Source organism: Megalobrama amblycephala, linkage group LG21, assembly GCF_018812025.1.
Source record: "Megalobrama amblycephala isolate DHTTF-2021 linkage group LG21, ASM1881202v1, whole genome shotgun sequence".
Classification (NCBI taxonomy): domain Eukaryota; kingdom Metazoa; phylum Chordata; class Actinopteri; order Cypriniformes; family Xenocyprididae; genus Megalobrama; species Megalobrama amblycephala.
In genome coordinates, this window is record NC_063064.1 from 21,318,885 (window position 1) to 21,335,143 (window position 16,259).

Sequence of the window (16,259 nt, forward strand, 5' to 3'; positions counted from 1 at the left end):
ATTATGAAGGCAGCCGGTGCTACTTTTCCACTATGGTGTCAGCGCAGTAATGGAGCATGCTAGAGAGCAGCGCCTCTTTTTACACCAGCCCCTGTGGATCTGACCTTGAGATCGGTGTCCTTGTATGTGGAAAAGGGGTAAAGAGTGTGGACCAAAAGGGGAGGGGGCTCATAGTGTCCCGATATAGACGAGAATACTCCATCCCTGCCTCATGCCAAAGGCTGACATTCCTGACAAAGAGCAATAGACAAGGGCTATTGTTAAAGTCTCGCTGCTTTGCTCATTGTTTAAGAAAGAAATCCCTCAACAAAAAGACAAATTTACAGGACACAGACAGCATTATGAACAGCATCATAATCTATGAAATGCTGAGACCTGTTTTTGTTATCAATCTTATAGCAATTTAGTGGAATTAACTACAAATGATTGTTGTCGTTGGGACTGCAGCTATCTTTTGGCAAAGCAGGGAGTGTTGCATTGATGACTGAAACTTTTAGATATAGCAGGCCAGTTGAGGGCTATTCTGGGACGCTTCATAAGTGTGGCAGCTGCGTTATGTACAGCCTCACTCGCTAGTCTGTGCATAAAAAAGTTGACGGACAGATAAAACGTGAGAGATAATGAAATCGGAGGGTGCCTGTAACATTTTAGATCCTTTTATACATACGCAACATTTAGGAAGATTAAAATAACTGTTAACAGCTACAGTAATTCAATAACACAAGCTCAGAAACATTTTAAACGAGCCAGACTTTTTGTGCATGCATATAGGTATCTGCATGTTTATCTGTTGTTGCGAAACAGTAGATCATCCCTATTGAAACAGGGATTCCTGGAATCAAAGTTGCAATTGCAGTTGGGTCACAGTTGTTTTAGATCATCGTGCACCAAATGCCAGCAGGCTTAGACACTAAAGTGGAGGGAGGCTGAGATTTACAGGCACACACACACACTTTTAAGGGGGTAGACCACCACACATACATACCTAATTTGTCATGTAAGACCTGATAATTCAAAAAAACGCCCAGCCCAGCAAGTGGTAATAGGAAAAATAGTAAAGCATGACAGTGTTTCAAATAAAATAGCGCCTGTGTCCGCCAGCGGCCTTTAAAGGAGAATGCACTGGTGCCAGTTAGCAGCAGCCACTCCATCGGATAATCGCTGTGATCGTACGCAAAACCTTTCAGCAACTGTGCTGTCTCTGTCGCAAGTCGTCAATCCATCTGAGGGGAGACGGGAAAGCATATTGAGGAGACATGAGTTAATACCTCAGCTCTTCAGTAATCTCATCCAATACCCTGAACAAAGCCTAACACAAACACACGAACGGGCAATGAAAGTTAGTTAATTAGTCTTTAAGCAAGTGGTGGGTAGAGACTCTCCTCTCCTACCCCTGTGGCTTCAGATAATAGACTGTCTTTCACTGGTTAAGTCATGGCCTTTGGCCCTAGCTGGGGATACCAGCATCTTTAGCTGTTTTTCTATTTATTCCCTGTCACAACATGCCTTTGTTCGGCTATCTCACCGCCACGTGGCTTTATCTAAACCAATGCAGACAAGCGGTCGCACTTTGGGATATTGCAGAAATCCCTGCATCATTCCAGTTATGCATTAAGCGTCCCCAGACTACTTCATACTGATGTGGTGACGATCATCAATATTACTGTTGTAGGAAAATTAACTGGTGCTTTTTGTCCTCCTTGATGATGTTTTAATTTTACACAGTTGAGATCATGGAGGCCTTTTAAACGGATAATATGGTATGGTATATTTTTGGAGGCAGTAATGACTGTTGATTCGTTTTTATATAATTTAACTATACAATTGAACCACACCAGTGGTTTAAAAATAAATTCTGATGCCAAGGGCTCCCTAATATGATAATTCCCATACCCTGATATACCTTCTCCTTAAAGGTGCCATAGAATGGAAAATTGAGTTCAGTACATGGAAATGACATACAGTGAGTCTCAAACTCCATTGTTTCCTCCTTCTTATGTAAATCTCATTTGTTTAAAAGACCTCCGAAGAACAGGCGAATCTCAACATAGCACCAACTGTTACGTAACAGTCGGGATCATTAATATGTACGCATATGCCAGCCCATGTTCAAGGCAATAGACAAGGGCAGCCAGTATTAACGTCTGGATGTGCACAGCTGAATCATCAGACTAGGTAAGCAAGCAAGGACAATAGCGAAAAATGGCAGATGGAGCGATAATAACTGACATGATCCATGATAACATGATATTTTTAGTGATATTTGTAAATTGTCTTTCTAAATGTTTCGTTAGCATTTTTGCTAATGTACTGTTAAATGTGGTTAAAGTTACCATCTTTTTCACGGAGACAAGAGCCATCGCTATTTTCATTTTTAAACACTTGCAGTCTGTAGAATTCATAAACACAACTTCATTCTTTATAAATCTATTCAACAGTGTGTAATGTTTGCTTTAGCCTGTTAGCCACGGAACATACTATGAAACTCATTCAGAATCAAATGTAAACATCAAAATAAATACTATACTTGCATGATCTGATGCATTGCTTGATGAACATTTTGTAAAGATCCATTTTGAGGGCTATATTAGCTGTGTGAACTTTGTTTATGCAATGTATTATAGAGTCGCGAGCTCGGGGGCGGGGAGCGCGACGATTTAAAGGGGCGGCAGCCTGAATTGGCGCATATTTAATGATACCCCAAAATAGGCAGTTACAAAAACTAATTAAAAAAAAAACATCTATGGGGTATTTTGAGCTGAAACTTCACAGACACATTCAGTGGACACCTTAGACTTATATTACATCTTTTGAAAAAGCATTCTAGGGCACCTTTAAATATAAAAGGCTAATTTAAAAAACTATATATATAGTATATACATCCATATTTGTCTTTATTATGATGCAAACAGAAAAAAAACAGAAAATGTGTACACACAACGTGAAAAAAATCAGAACAAAATAGCTGCTTAAAGCGAAAGTCAGTATTTAGTGTGACCTCCTGGACTTCTTCTAGTTTCTCAAAGAAGAAAATCTGAGAAACTTCTCATCTGATTTTGAAATTTTTCTTGGCCTTCCAGGCCTTTTCCTTTCCATTTAGGTTTAAGAGAGCCAGGTTCCTGCTATTGTTCAAGTGTAAGAGGGGTCACCAAATACTTGCCACTTTAGCCTATAGAAGTAATTTTTTTTCTGTTGTTTAAGTTTAGCATACAAATTTCCTGTATTTTCTGGTTATATTCTAATAAAGAGACTAAGAAATAATTAAATATGGTCATTATACCATTGCTAAATATATATATATATATATATATATATATATATATATATATATATATATATATATATATAAAATTTTCATGTATAAAGACCATTTTATACTGTATGAAAAAATTATAAAGACATTATGTTGCAAAATTAAATAATTGGCTTTTATAATACTATTATTATATTATTGTTCTAAAATCAGTGTTATTTTAGTATTATTTATTTATGATTAGGGTTTTATTAATATTTTGAATTAAATTTTAGATATTAAATATTTTCAGTTTTCATTGTAATTTTAGTTAAATTTGTAATAATTTTGACATTTTTATTTTAAGTTTTTTTGTAATATTATTAATTGTAATATTACTGTTCAGGTTTAATTTAATTTTATTTTATTTTTAGTTCCATTTAGTTTTATTACAGTTAGCAATTTTAATGTTTAAACTTATTTCAGTTATTTCATTTCTAATTTGTTTCTAATTTTTAAAATCTAATGTTCATATTTTATTTTATTTCAGCTTTATTTCAATTAACAAAAATGTTTTAATAGTTTTCATTTTAGTTAACGATAATAACCCTAACTGAAACCAAAGCAAATTATTAAAGGGTCATATAATTCCACTTTTACAAGATGTAAAATAAGTCTCTGATATCCACAGAGTGTATATGTGAAGTTTTAGCTCAAAATACCCCACAGATAATTCTTTTAGCATGTTAAATTTGTCACTTTTTGAGGGTGAGTAAAAACGCTCCGGTTTTGTGTGTGTCCCTTTAAATGCAAATGAGCTGCTGCTCCCAAGAAGAGGGCGGAGTTTCAAGAGCTCGTGTTAGCAGCTCCGATTACCTCATGCAGACTCACTGAAAATGTCAGAAACTGTTCAGCCTTTTATTTTCAAACCGGAGTCAGACAATCATGGAGAGACTCAAGAAGAAGTGCCAACACTTCAAGTGACAATAGTTTAGTTTAAAGCAGAACTAAGTAAATTTTTTTACCTTCATAAATAGTTTTCTAAGTCCTTACGATGGTTAATTGACTTGTAGTGGTGTATTTGAGGCGTGCACTAACCCCCTCTGGCACATCTACGCTAGAAAACAGCACTTGCAAGTTGAGCTGCACCGACCCGAAACAATCTCGCCTCATGTTCACGTTCACGTGAGAGTGACAAAATGCTTTACGGTAATTCAAAAACAATGTATATATTATGACTTTATAAGACAATTTCGAAAATTACCCACCTCCATTGAGTGTACTGTATTTGCAAATTGCCCACCTCCTCTTTCTTGTACTGTATTTGCAAAACTACTGCGCTGGTGAGCGTTGTAGTCCAGAGCTGCGCTTGGAGTATTTACGACAGTGTGATTCACTGAAGGAAACTGTAGGGGGAGCTTCGCAAATCTTACTGAGTTCAGCTTTAATTACGGTTATAACTTATGTTGTCATCTTGCTTTTATGACATGCTACTGTATTGCAATAAAATGACCTCACCCCTTTGTTGCATGTTCTCAGGGGGCAGGGTTTATGTAAATTTTATGGTTGGTGATGTCACTAACCCTGGAAGAAGCTCGTTGTAGCCCCTACCAGCCGTTTGTTGTAGTCCTTAAACAGAGAATTCGTTAAAAGAGAAAATCTCCCATTGCTTTGAGCGTCCTTACTGTGCTTATGTTGTTTATTCTCAAACAGCAACATCACACACTAACTGAAGTTAAAAAAGGGAATTCATAATCAACCACCCCTTTAAAACTTTTTCTGGAAAATATAGATTTTGTATTATTATTATTTTTTTTATTAAGTCTATCTTTACCCAGTGATCTTTTCAGTTTATCATAATTTTATGTAGTACTTTTCACAATAGATATTGTTCCAGAGCAGTTTTACAGTAAAGCCATAAAATACATAATTAGAAAACACTTACCTAATGTTAACAAAATCAGGCTATTGTTTGTTGTTATTAGCTGAACAAACTTGCCAGTGGACCACAGACCTGGATTCCATAACAAGTTTTATTTAAGCTTCCTATACTAAGCAAAGAATATAAAGGCTCTGTGATGGGCATCAAGTGAAAGCAGCTCTTATCCCTCATCGTCTTGTTAAGAAATTTTAAACCTGATTCATTTGTCTGACCAGTTGTTGCTCTGATAACTTGCTAATATGAAGACCTTGCTAATATAGTTGGCATGTCTTGCTGAGTAGTTTCTCACGGGCTACCTGAAGACAGCATGCACATCAGATGAATGAGGTGTAAATACATTTACATTGTCCTCCTCATGGCTTTTACCATGGTTCCTCTGAACCTTACGAGGGTAGTGATTCACATGCCAGAGGCCACAGTTAATCTTTAAGGTGGTGTGGAATGCAGGGGGGTTTGCCCACTACTGAAGTCCGTTTACTCTGCCTCTGCCCCCCGCGCCTCTGAAGCGTCCCGGGGGAGCGTGGCACCTGTCTCATGGAGCAACTGCTTAAACGCAGACACAGCCTGCCCATGACCACAGATGGCTTTCAGCATGCCTTTCTCAAAGACTAAAGAGCAGCATCTGAACTGTGAAACATGTGTTTTATTTTTCTATCATTCTCTTCACATGTTCATGTGAACATTTGATCCCATCTTTAGTTTTAAACACAAAACTCCTAGCAAGCATTTTGACGCTGTCGGGCGAAAACCTTGTATCTCCATATTTCGTAATTTTTTAAATATTTATCTAATGAAAAAAGCTAAGAGTTAAGAGCTTGTGACTAAACCTCTTAACTCCTTTATCTTCAAACTGTTGGTAAAACCTCACAACTGTCGATGTCTCATAACTGCAAAAATGATGTCATGTGAGTGACAGGTTGTCCCGCCCTCACGCCAGTAAACACATCATTAGAGAAGAGATGTTGCTGCAAGAGGCAGGGGTAGTTATTTTGATTAAAGATTACAAGGGCACATTCATTAAAAATAATAATAATTATGTGCACTGATCTCAAATCATTTATATTAAATACTGCAATATTCCATAAAAAATTAAGAATTGTTCATTTTGATATCATGGTGACTTTAATCAGACAATAGAACTTTTAGACATTTCCATCAATAGAGGGCGCTATACTTAAACTCATAGCTTAAACTGTCTTTTAATGTTGGTATAAGTCCTAGAAAGCAACAGAGTGGAGACATTAGCATAAAAATTAATGAGTACAGTAAAATAGCTAGTTCACGATGCTGTATATGTAAATTATGTTTTTGCGAATAGACATTTCAAATAAATGCTGTACTTTTGAACTGTTTATTCATCAAAGAATCCTGAAAAGTGTTTCATTTTCACAAAAATATCTAGTAGCATAACTTTTGATCTTTAGAAATGTTTGTTGAGCACCAAATCAGCATATTAGAATGATTACTGAAGGATCATGTGACACTGAAGACTGGAGTAATCATGCTGAAAATTGCTATCAGAGTAATAAATTGCATTTCAAATTTTATTAAAATAGAAAATAGTAATTTTAGATTGCAGTAATATTTCATAATATTACTGTTTTACTCTATTCTTGATCAAATATGTGCAGTCATGGTTATCATAAAAGCAAAAAACAATCTTACCACCCCCAATGTATATATAATGTGTATCTATCATCTTACATTGGGATACAATATAATAAAAAATTGAAAATTTCTTTATAGTTTCTGGATGTTAATACGAAAACCTGAATGTTCAAACAACATTTTTACATTTAATTTGCCCTATGTTAATATGTCTGGAAGTAAGTACATTTAATGTTATATATGCAAGCATTTGCAGTCATTTTTGTGTCTCATTCCATCTGTAAATGAATACATCATGTAAGAAGTTTGCAGCTCAACATAACCCTTGAAAGCAGGTAGTTCAGTTGCTTTAGCACTAATATACGGCTTGGCAGGAAAATATGGCAAACTACTTTGACACATGTAATGGCCGCCCTCAGGGGCTTGATATCTGTATACAGTGAGAGAAAGGGTGTTAGTTGTGTGTGCATCACTTGCACTTCTAACATTGTGGGGTGTTGGTGTGAACCCCGAAGCATCTTGAGAAGTGTTGTTTCTTGGCAGAGTCTCAGGCACTTGAGAAGTGTCACTAGACCCTTTAAGTAAATTGGGTGTTCATTTTGCAGTTAATGATACTGAACTGACAATTTGGAGCACACTTGATGCTGTGCACATATCGTGACATCCAGTTACAGCCCATTGTTATGAAATATAATGTTGCTAGAGTGTAACTTTTTTATGTAACTTGTGCTTTTCAGTAGCTTTTATTCTGCACATTCAGGGCATTGATTTTTGAGACACAACAGGTGCCACAATTTGACTTGCCATTTTGAAAATAGTAACATTTCTACTTTGAAATTAATCAGCGATGATCACTAGAATGTTCCTAACACACATGTAGAATCACTTTCACAAATTATGTTTGATTACTTGAATTTTCTGTGTGCCATCTCATTGAAATAATAATTTAAAAAAATGTTTGGGGAAAAATTGGGATTTTATAACAAATCAAACAAATAGCTAGCAACTTATTATATTTCTGTTGCGACAATTTATGAAAAATTGCTTTTGCAAAAAAATAAAATAAAATGCTGTTTTTTCATATAATATCTGTCTATTTTTAGAATTATTAATTAATAAAGGAAAAATAAATTTGTGAGAAAACAGTGGGCTGGACCATCATATTAACGAAAACCTCTGAACATGTTAATCAGAGTAATCCAAAATAATGTCTTAATATATAAACGTATTTCAGCGCTGTTGCCTGTTTTGTCCCAGTATTGAAGTGAGGTGCGTTTGGCGCCATCTACTGGTATTGTCTAGTCATTGGTGATTGTGCAGGTGTGGCTAGCGGGACTTTGGTATGCTAGAAAGTGTTTGGACAATTTGCTCTTCACATTAGACTGCTGATGAAATGCATAGTCACGTCTTCTAAAGTACGTTTTGTCCAGACGAACAGTGATGCAACACATTTTTGTCTTAATGGCTAATGCAAACTCCCACTACTAACCTAGGATCCTCCAGGTCTGATTATGTAATTACTGCACTGATAATTAAAGTCACTTGGAAAAAGTCAACTGAAAATACCTTTACTAAATTGACAATCAAAATTAGCAGTAAGGTTTTTATCATTTTTAATTGGGTCGATTTTTTTAAGAGCTGCTATGTTGTAATCGGCCACTAGATGGCCCCATGTGCCACTTTAACCGTAAAGTTAACTGAAGAAAGTAAATCATTGTTCATAGACTTATATTTACCATTCATTTTACAGAGCTTTCATACACCCATTTTTTCTGTATTTATAAGTTTGTAATTGTATTATAGGTCCTCTTTTAGCATTTATTGTTACACCAAATGACAACAAGGCAAAACAAAAGTAGTTTAAAGTAATTCCTTGCTGTTTTCTGAGTGTTTGTTTTTGTGTTTAGACTGAATTAACAGGTCTGCATGCCTGTAATGTCTGAAAATGTGTTTCTCTGCCTCATATGGAATTTGTTCTTGAACATTCTCCACTTCACATCCAGACATGGTGGCTAAGTGTGTTTATACATAACCATTTGGCTTCCAAATCTAATAAAACATCTATATTTAGATCTTTACAGCAATGTTCTCTCTGTTTTCATTCCGTTCTCCCACTAATTCTAAATATCTTGATTTCATGTCATGTTTGCTCGCATATATGAACTATGACGGGATGGCAGATCTCAGAAAAAGCTGCTAACAACATTAGCTCAGACAAGAACGGTGCCTTGTTCGAATATATCACGTGAATATCTGCATCCACTGTTTTTCTTTTCAGGCATTCTTTCTCTGGATGTCATATGGACAGGAAAGGGTTATCTGACAGGAAGTGGAAGTCCTCCTGCCGCCCCATCCTGTAGCTGAAGGCCTGTGAGCCAGGAACCCCTGCTCCCCCCTCCCTGTCCCTCCGCAGGGCATGGCTGCCCGCTTGTGTTTTGGTAATCTTCATCCACCCTGACCTGCTGGCCTGCTCCTGGCGCCAGCAGTCTCAGAGCCCCCCACACCCCCCGATCCCCCCAGCTAATTCAGTCCAGCTGTTGCAAGGTGCCTCGGCCACCCCCACCCGCCACTGCACTTGCCATATCCTTCACTAACACTAATATGCTGCCTTTGCGGAAAAGACAGAGCGCTTTTTATGCTCTTGTGAGAACCAGGTATAAGAAGAACCATGCGACGGTTATTTAGTGAGTAAAAGAAATCCGTTCAGGCTGACTGAAGAGTTTCAGTGCCACTTGACCAAAATTTAGATGAACGTAGCAGACAAATCAGAGCATGCTTTTTCATTTAATTCCATAAGGTTTGTCTGCCAATAAAACACATTAAAAAATCATTTTCTTAATTTATATTTTTGACCTGTCTTCCAGTAAAAAGTATTAGAATCCTTAAAACAACATCAAAAAATGTTTTTTATTACATTACATTATATTATATTATAAATGTTGTTTATTTTTCATTATTATTTTTATTAATAGTTTTTTTTTGTAAATCACTGTTATTAATATATTATATTATATTATATTATAAATTTTGTTTATTTTTCATTATTAGTTTTTTGTACCCCACTGTTTAATTATTATATTATATTAATAATATAATATATAGCTATATAAATGCCTCATTCATTCATTCATTATATTATATTATATTATATTATATTATATTATATTATATTATATTATATTATATTATAAATTTTGTTTATTTTTCATTATTAGTTTTTTGTACCCCACTGTTTTATTATTAATTATTATATTATATTAATAATATAATATATAGCTATATAAATGCCTCATTCATTCATTCATTATATTATATTATATTATATTATATTATATTATATTATATTATAAATTTTGTTTATTTTTCATTATTAGTTTTTTGTACCCCACTGTTTTATTATTATATTATATTATATTATATTATATTATAAATTTTGTTTATTTTTCATTATTATTTTTGTACCCCACTGTTTTATTATTATATTATATAATATTATATTATATTATAAATTTTGTTTATTTTTCATTGTTATTTTTATATATATATATATATATATATATATATATATATATATATATATATATGAATAAAATGTACATTTTATATATATATATATATATATATATATATATATATATATATATATATATATATATATAATGTACATTTTATTCATATTTATTTTGTTTTATTTATTTATTAAATTATTTTTCTTTACCATTTTACAAACATTATTCCGTAAGGCTTTCTCTAACAATATAGCACATATAAATATATATATATATAAAACATTTTCCATGTCCTCCAGGAAAAAGTCTAAGCATTCTTAAAACAGGACAATTAAATATTTACTTTTTTGTATTCATATTCATTTTATTTATTTTTATTTATTTATTTATTTTTTAATTATCCCAGTTATTTTTTAATAATGTTTTCTTTTATCCAAGACAAATCTGTACATGTGTTTTCCTTTACCAAAATAACACATTTATTTTGTTTGCTTGTTGATCTCTCTGATACAAATATAAGAACTTCACAAAAACATAAAAATTCCAAAAGATTTGTTTAATTTCCCGTTGAAACGTTTCAACGGCCGCTCTCATATTAGCATGAATGTGAACAGACCCTCAGTTGACTGTGTCCATATTGAAATCACATGCAGACCATGAGCTTTCTGAATGAGGAGATGATAGAGAGGGCTCTGTTTCCTCTCTACTGTGGATGAGTGCAGAGGAATGCAGCACTTTAAGAGACCTCTATCTCTGCTGCTTCACGAAACTGTGGGAATGCACTTGCTCGGTTTTGTGCGTGTTTATATGTGAGACATATAATTGTGTGCTTTGTTTAGATGTTCGTTTCAAAAACTGTCTGTGTTTTAGCGGCCGGTGCCACCTTGCTTGTTTTTGCCAAAATGTCCTAAATGGGAATAGTCTATAGAGACATGGAGTTTTTGATGTACCTACCACACCCAGAGAGAGAGAGAGAGAGAAAAGGGGAAAGAGAGACAGTAGGTGAACTCATGTGTAATGTTGGCTCAAATGGAGGTCAGGTTGCTGTGGGATTTCCTCCCTCAACCCTCTGATGTTCTCTTGTTCTCATCATCCCTCTTTTCTGCGTTTCCTCTCTCTGACTCTGTTGAGATTTAGAACACTAGTTCTCATTGTGCACATACAACTTTTTTTTTAATATAGTACCAACACAATTGAATTGAAACAAACTGAAGACTGTTTTAAAGTTGCATTACACAAAAAGTTCACTTAGGTGTCAACCAACTTTTTAATGCATCTTTCTAAGCAAACACCAGTGTTTGTTTTGTAAAGGACCATTTAGAGGGGGATTCAAGCTCTCTGGTCCATGCACATAGACTCAAACCACTTAACAAACCGACCATGTCGCGAAGACAATGAAAAGCCCCTTCCTGCTTCGTAAAAGTGAGAAGCCTTTTCACAGCTGATGGCCGACAGGTGATTGCACAAGGACGATGTCAGTGTTTGAACTGCAGACAGGTGTTTGTGCCATTTGCCCACTTCAGACTTATCACTGGGGTGTTAAAAGTGAGGGTTGGTGGAGGAGGGCTGCATGAAGCTTACTGGTATGTGAGCAAAAGCCGTTATCCTACAGTTCTTTGATCTAAGGTGTGAATGTCCGGCATGGTGGGCAAGTGTCACTCATTTAGCGTTCCAGTGAGAGACAGTGTTCTTTTGATGGAGCTCTGCATTAAAACAGTGCTGTGAAAGGCCCAGCGGTCCACGTTGCTTAAACACACAGCTACCTTTGTGTATGTGTTTGAAGTGAATATATAGGAGCAAAAGAGGAAGAGCTTTTAGAATATTGCAAAAAAACTATTTTTGACCTTTTCAGTAAAATTATATAAACATATATACTTATCTGAACATGATATTGTTGTATATGATTTATATTTATTTTATACATATATTTTTTTCATTTATATTTATTTTGCTCATTATTTTTATTTATTATTTTCATTATTATTATTCTTATTCTTATTAATTGTTTTAGTGCTGTCAAACGATTAATTGTGATAAATCATGCCCAAAATAAAAGTTTGTGTTTAGAGTTTATACTTATTATGTATATATAAATACACACACAGATGTATATATATTTAACAGAATTTTATATATACAGTCCAGTCCAAAAGTTTGGAACCACTAAGATTTTTAATGTTTTTAAAAGAAGGTTCGTCTGCTCACCAAGGCTACATTTATTTAATTAAAAATACAGTAAAAAACAGTAATATTGTGAAATATTATTACAATTTAAAATAACTGTTTTCTATTTGAATATATTTCACAAAGTAATTTATTCCTGTGATGGCAAAGCTGAATTTTCAGCATCATTACTCCAGTCTTCAGTGTCACATGATCCTTCAGAAATCATTCTAATATGCTGATCTGCTGCTCAAGAAACATTTAATGTGTACAATTGTACAAAATATTTGTGTACAAGGATTTTCAGGATTATTTGATGAATAGAAAGTTCAAAAGAGCAGTGTTTATCTGAAATCTAATCTTTTATAACATTATAAATGTCTTTACTGCCACTTTTGATTGATTTAATGCATCCTTGCTGAATAAAAGTATTCATTTCTTTCATTTCTTTTCAAAAAAATAAAAATAAAAATTCTTACTGACCCCAAACTTTTGAACGGTAGTGTATAATGCTACAGAAGCTTTGTATTTCAGATAAATGCTGTTCTTTTGAACTTTCTATTCATCAAGGAATCCTGAAAAAAAAAGTACACAACTGTTTTCAACATTGAAAATAATCATAAATGTTTATTGAGCAGCAAATCAGCATATTAGAATGATTTCAGAAGGATCATGTGACACTGAAGACTGGAGTAACGATGCTGAAAATTCAGCTTTGCATCACAGGAATAAATTACTTTGTCAAAATAGTACACAGTTATTTTAAATTGTAATAATATTTCACAATATTACTGTTTTTTACTGTATTTTTAATTAAATAAATGTAGCCTTGGTGAGCAGACGAAACTTCTTTAAAAAACATTAAAAATCTTAGTGGTTCCAAACTTTTGGACTGTACTGTGTATATATATATAATTTCTGAATGTTATTTAAGTAATTGTAAAGGGATAGTTCAGCCAAAAATGAACATTCTGTCATCATTTACTCAGCCTCAAGTTGTTCCAAACCCGTATGAGTTTCTTTCTTCTGTTGAACACACACACAAAAAAGATATTTTAAAGGATTAGTTCACTTCGGAATGAAAATTTCCTGATAATTTACTCACCCCCATGTCATCCAAGATGTTAATTTCTTTCTTTCTTCAGTCAAAATGAAATGAAGGTTTTTGAGGAAAACATTCCAGGATTTTTCTCCATATAGTGGACTTCAATGGGGTTCACTGGGTGGAAGGTCCAAATTTCAGTTTCAATGCAGCTTCAAAGGGCTCTATGTGATCCCAGACGAGGAATAGGTCTTGTCTAGCGAAACGATCTGTCATTTAAAAAAAAAAAAATTACATTTATATACTTTTTAACCACAAATGCTCATCTTGCACTGCTCTGCGATGGGCCACGCATTACGTTGAAAGGTCACGTGTGACGTAGGCGCAAGTACCACGGTAGGCCGAAAAACTTAACCTGATTTTCTCCTCCAATTTCAAAATCATCCGATGTCATTGTTTTACCTTTTTTTTGTAAAGGGCATTTGGCTTAATCTTTGCAAGTTCGCTTTGTAGACACTAGATCGGTACTTCCGCCTACGTCACATGTGACCTTTGTAACGTGATTATGTCATGCTTGGCGGATCGCAGAGCTAGTGGTTAAAAAGTATATAAATGTTTATTTTTTTTAGAAAATGACAGATCGTTTCGCTAGACCCTTATTCCTCCTCTGGGATCATGTAGAGCCCTTTGAAGCTGCACTGAAACTGCAATTTGGACCTTCAACCTGTTGAACCCCAGTGAAGTCCACTAAATGGAGAAAAATGCTGGAATGTTTTCTTCAAAAACCTTAATATTTTTTTTTCGACTGAAGAAAGAAAGACATGAACATCTTGGATGACATGGGGGTGAGTAAATTATCAGGAAAATTTATCCAGAAGTGAAGTAATACTTTAAAGAATGCTGGTAACCAGACAGTTGACGGTAGCTTTTGACTTCCATAGTATTTTCTTTTTCCTATACTATGGGTGTCAATGCGTACAAACATCCTTCAAAATATCTTATTTTGTGTTCAACAATAAATGATGACAGAATTTTCATTTTTGGGTGAACTATCCCTTTAATTACATTTATTTATAATTTATAATTTTTTTTAAAATATAGTTAATTTTAATTTTTATATTAAATTATTTTAAATTATGTTTAACATCTTATAAAACACATCTTATTATCTTACACAGTTTTGCTTCTCGAGTACATTTATTTTTTTATTTTTTTGCAGTAAACTTAATTATAAATGTCCTCCCAAGGTTCCCATACTCCTCCTATCTATTAGATCTCCTCCTCTTTCTAAATTAATGGTCACCACTGAATCTCTGTATTTCAAATTGATGTCAGAGAGAGGGAGTTAAATGTGGGAAATGCTTTGGTCTACCATGACAATATTTAATAACACTTTACCTTTGAGAAATTTTAGATTTTAGTCTGTACGTTCATGGCTCATTACAGTTTTTCACGCCAGCATTCCTATAACCCAAAGCTCAGTTGGGTGGCAAATCTTTCAGCATTCTTTGCGTGAAGCCTTTTTACTTTTGGGAAGGGAAAACAACAAGCTGCAGTCTAATCACTTCAGCATGTGAGAGTTGTTAAACTGACAGAAGAGAACAAGATGGCAAGAAGATCTGCTTTGTTTAACATGTATTATTCATTGATGTTAAAAGATGCAAGCGTGTAGGGCTGCAAATATTGGGTATGCTTGATATGCAACGCATATGGAGCCATTTTCTCTTGGGGGCCCCAAGAAAAATATGCAGAAAATACTTAAACATGATATTCACTATAATGAGCCTTTTAAACCCCCCAAAAGAGGGATGTCCGGAGTCAAATCTCACATACCCCTCTCAAAAGAGCTTGTTTCATCCCTCCTAGCATGTATGAGAATATGAATGCGTGTGTGGTTGTGAGTTTTGGAGGAGTTTCATCTCATTTCCTGCTCAAGTTCTCTGACATTAATGAGCGAATCCCCCCCTATCATAATATGTTAGTTTAGAGATTGTGGGTTGTCAAACTCCTCCAAACAACAGGATGAGAAGATCAGAACGATGCCTCATAGAGGATTAGAGACTGCCTGTAGATCAGGGTGACTGTGAGGTTGCAAAGTGCTTCTAGCCATTACTAGGCTGCTGTTTGGTCTCTCTGCAACAAAAGACCACCCCTGGACATATGTATTTGTGTTGGGGGAAGGTGCTGGTGGGTTGCTTGATGTTATATGACAGCTGTAGATAGACTGTGTATGCTTGAGTGTTAGTTTGTGTTAAACTGTTTAGTTAGTTTGGTAAACTGAGAGCCACCCCACGTGATTCCGCCGTATAAACAGCTTTTCATCAGGCATGCATTCATTTTTGTTCTTTATATCTGAAGGACAGTTGTTCAGAACACACCCAGTCAGTAGTTCACGCCCCCTTTTACAGGTCGACAACTGCAGGAAATTCAAGAGTTAAAGTCTCGAAATGCTGTGAGGTACATTGATCTAACAGTAAAGTTTTGACACTTGTCCATCTGGGGTTGAGCCTGTGAATAACGACACTCTTTTCCCCCCGCATGTGTGAGGAAAAGCCTGGGCAGCGGGAGCTGAGCACAGGATACAAGCTATGCTCAGGAACAAGTTAAGTACGACCTGTGAGCCAGAGACCTAAAATTGGACTTACATCCTCCATGTGCCTCACTTCCCTCTCGCTTAGGTTTTCAGCCAACGCCTACGTTCATTTTTACAGTCAAGGATGTTTCTCTTGTTTTGGCAAGAATTTTAGTCATGAGTCATTAGGC

The 16,259-nt window shown here is 34.9% G+C and overlaps 1 long non-coding RNA gene across 1 annotated transcript in view; it reads left to right on the forward strand.

Moving 5' to 3' along the window:
• Nucleotides 1-9,657, forward strand: part of LOC125256732 — a 29,381-nt gene extending 19,724 nt beyond the window's left edge. The window contains exon 8 of the long non-coding RNA XR_007182170.1: nt 9,061-9,657. This is a non-coding gene — a long non-coding RNA (uncharacterized LOC125256732). The remainder of the gene's footprint in view (nt 1-9,060) is intronic.
• Nucleotides 9,658-16,259: the final 6,602 nt, after the last annotated feature.